At 40.4% G+C, this 4,047-nt stretch overlaps 1 pseudogene; it reads left to right on the forward strand.

The window, feature by feature from the left end:
- The first annotated feature begins 359 nt into the window (after positions 1-359).
- Positions 360-894, forward strand: LOC103272329 (annotated as a pseudogene).
- Positions 895-4,047: the final 3,153 nt, after the last annotated feature.

The following is a 4,047-nucleotide window of genomic DNA, read 5'->3' on the forward strand; positions in this document are numbered from 1 at the left end:
CTAGAAGCAAGTCACTAGAGACAGCCTGAACTTAAGGACAGGGGTAATTGTATGTAGATGGGAATTTAAGGAAGTGAAATAATTGAAGGCCAACTTAGAGCTCTTCCTACCATGGAAGTAAAAAAAAAAAAAAAATAGTTATAGACATTCCACGAGAGGAAAAAGAAAAGGGATAGAAACTTTCCGCAGCACGTTCGGGGGTCCGGCTCTCTCTTGCTTCAACAGTGTTTGGAGGGACGGGGACTCCCTCTCTTCCAGTCTCTCACTGCCCTCCAATCTCCTCCCCACTTGCAATCTCTGAGATCACCTTCTGGGCCACCTCCTGTTTCTGGGACCCCTGACCACGGTTTCTGCGGTAGGCTCCTTCTTGCCGACCAAACGTGAGCTCCCAGGTTCGCCAGAATTATTCCGAGGTGGAGGCCGCCGTCAACCGCATGGTCAATTTGCATCTGCGGACCGCCTACACCTACCTCTCTCTGGGCCTCTATTTCCACGGTGACAATGTGGCTCTGGAAAGTGTGGGCCACTTCTGCGAATTGGCGGAGGAGAAGCGCAAAGGCGACGAGCATCTCTTGAAGATGCAAAACCAGCGTGGCGGCCGCACCCTCTTCTGGGGTATCCAGAAGCCCTGTCAAGATGAGTGGGGTAAAACCCTGGACGCCACGGAAGCCACCATGACCTTGGAGAACAACCTGAACCAAGCCCTTTTGGACCTTCATGCCCTGGTATCTGCCAGCACAGACCGCCATCTCTGTGACTTCCTGGTTCCTGGAGAACCACTTCCTAGATAGGGAAGTGAAACTCATCAAGAAGTTGGGCGACCACCTGACCAACCCTCGCAGGCTGGCTAGACCCGAGTATCTCTTCGAAAGACCCACACTCAAGCACAGCTAGGAGCCCCTCTCAAAGGATCAGGACTTGTTCTGCCTGAGCCTCTCCCTCCAGCCACTAGGCAGCCTGTAACCACCCTGGAGCCTTCTCCCAAGCCCTGGACCAAATGAAAGTAAAGCTTTTTGCTGGAGAAAGAGAGAGAGAAACTTTCTACCATATATAAAGAAAACTTTCTTGGGGTACTATCCATTTGGATTGATCACTGAAATTGAGTAATGAAGCCTGCTAATACCCAAGGGATGAAAATGTTTTATTTTGCAGCAAGTTATTATCCAAGGGAGTCACTAGGAATTCCTTTTGACTTAGAATTAGATTAGTAAGTGTAACTACTGTTCCTTGAGTACATGCCAGCCAATGTGCATCTATGATCTCATTTAATACACTCTATACATGAAACAAATACTTACTTATGAGATAAATAAATATATGAAGAAGAAAAACTAATAGCAGATGCTGGAGAGGATGTAGCGAAAAGGGAACTTTTCTACACTGTTGGTGGGAGTGTAAACTAGTACAGCCTCTGTGGAAATCAGTGTGGCGATTCCTAAAAGTTCTAAAAATCGACCTTCCATATGACCCTGCAATCCCCCTACTGGGAATATACTCGGAAGAACTCAAATCACTCTATAAAAAAGATACCTGCACATGTATGTTTATTGCAGCATTGTTCACAATAGCAAGAACGTGAGCCAACCATGCTGCCCATCAAAAGAGGACTGAATTTTTAAAAATGCAGTACATATACACAGTGGATTATTACATAGCCATAAAGAAGATCAAAATCATGAACATTGCAGCAATCATGAACTGGATGGAATTAGAGTCTGTAATACTGAGTGATCTTTCACATAAACAAGGAACTGAGTATTACATGTTCTCACTCATAAGTGGGCCTTGAACAACTATTGCAATACTATAAGAAAATGATTGATAGTAGCGAGAAACTGCAGGGGGAAGGGGGAGCAGGGAGGTGGGATTGACAGTAGTGGAAATCTGTCTGGGGAAGGGGGGCACACCTCATCAGTAAGGGTATCTGCACAATGAATGTTTGTATACCCCACAATTGTACCCCACAATTTTACCCCACAATTTTAAAATAAAATTTTAAAATAAAAATTGTAAAATAAAAATTGTACCCCACAATTGTACCCCACAATTTTAAAATAAAATAAAAATAAAGAAAAATAAAGAAGAAAAACTGAGTGCATCATTTATAGAAGCTTTAATATAGCATATATTATAGTAATAAATAGACTCAAACATGTAGTTCAATGCCATGAAATTTATGTATTGCTTACACAACATTCCAAGACACCCCTCCCCCCAAGGTTGGCAACTGTAAGGGATAAGACAGTGGATCTGTCCCAAATTTTTATTTACAGATTTAGGCTGATGACATTTCTGCTACTATGTGACTTCAGAGGTTGCTGTGTGTGTTTCCAGAAAATCACAGAGCAATTTAGGTAGACAGTTTTTCTGAACCTAGCCCGAAAGTGACACACATCATTCTGTTTGCCTTCCTTTTGTTAAAACTGCATCATTTGGCTATTCCACATTGTAAAGAAAGTTTAGAGATGTAATGTCCTTCTATAGCCTAAGAAGGAATGAAAAAGGTATTGTGGTGAACAAGTGGTAGTTTCCACCATAAAGTACATGTCAAGACTTTAATAAACTGAGATTATTCAGATTGAAAAATTGTATTGCTAAAATGTAGTAGACATACATATGCATCTGTGTTCAGGGCATTTGAGTTCAGGTTTACAAGGAAATAGCCCAAACCATGGAGTAGTGGCCTCTACCAAAAACTAGAGTACAAGAAGGTGGTGGGCTTAGTCCCACCTTCAAATAAATTCTATTTAAGAAATTTTGTTCAGTTATTAATGTTGACCTGAATCTGCCTTTAAAAAATCTTAAATAAGAAATAAGAAATTAGAAAATGTCTAATGGCAAAAGTAAGAAGAGTTCCTAGGACTCAGATCAATATGTGTGACTATATAGGAGGGCAGAGAAGGCTGGGACAGATTCATCACATTCATATTTAATACAGATTATGGGGCATTTCATGTGCCTAATTTTGGGAGCAACTACTATACTATGCCACCACTATGATGCATGTTTAAATCAAGAACAAAGAAAGCCCAACAACTTTCTGTGTGCTCCCTTATTTCTATATTTTTAGAATATGAATGGTTCCGGATTATATTCCTTGTCTCATACTTTCCATGAACATTGGCTTATCTTGCTGGTGTTGATTTTCAACGTGATAACGACACATTCCATCCCCTCACTAACACTGACTGAACACACCTTCTGTTAGTGATTCATTGACCACATTTTTTTACATCCAAGAGCAATTCAGTGACTTTATTTCTGTGGTCCCATGCTTATTATCAAATATTGAAAGCACTGTTTTAAACACTCCAAATTCACATTTACCTATAAGTACCGACAATTAAGTTCACAAACTTTCCACTATGTGCTTACATGCAGCACTGTACAAAAACCTTGGAATGGTTTTATAAACTTGGTATGTCAATGTCTTATAGCTCTGTTTGTGTCAATGTGTGGCATGTCTTGCTGAGTGGTGTTCATGATTCTTGTTGCATGTTTTTGTGTGCTGTTTGAATTAGAGCAATGAACAAACATTCAATTACTTATTAAACTTGGCATGAGTGGAAAAGAAGTCAGAGACCTGTTAGACCAAGTTTATGGGATTAATGTCTTGAATAAAATGGCAGTGTACAAATGGATTAAACTTTTTTTGAGGGTGGAGGAAGCATCCTTAATGGAGAGAAGTCAGGACTGCCTGTAACAAGTAGAATTGACAGAAACCTTGCAAAAGTTTGTCAAATTGTGTGTCAAATCAATGTACATAGACACCGATAGAGAAACAATATGAAAATCTTAACTGAAAATTTTGGCATGAGAGGTTTGTGCAAAAATGATCCCAGAGGAGCTCTTGCATCACAACAGTGCACCAGCTCACACAGCACTGTCTGTGAAGGTGTTTGTAGCCAGTAAACAAATAACTGTATTGGAACACCCTCTCTACTCACCTGATCTGACCCCCCTTTTCTATTTACCCAAAAATAAAGAAAATATTGAAAGGAAGACATTTTGATGACATTCAGGGCATCAAGGAAAATACAACAACTC

The sequence above is a fragment of the Carlito syrichta genome, unplaced genomic scaffold, assembly GCF_000164805.1.
Source record: "Carlito syrichta isolate Samal-C Ts95f unplaced genomic scaffold, Tarsius_syrichta-2.0.1 Scaffold312224, whole genome shotgun sequence".
Lineage (NCBI taxonomy): Eukaryota > Metazoa > Chordata > Mammalia > Primates > Tarsiidae > Carlito > Carlito syrichta.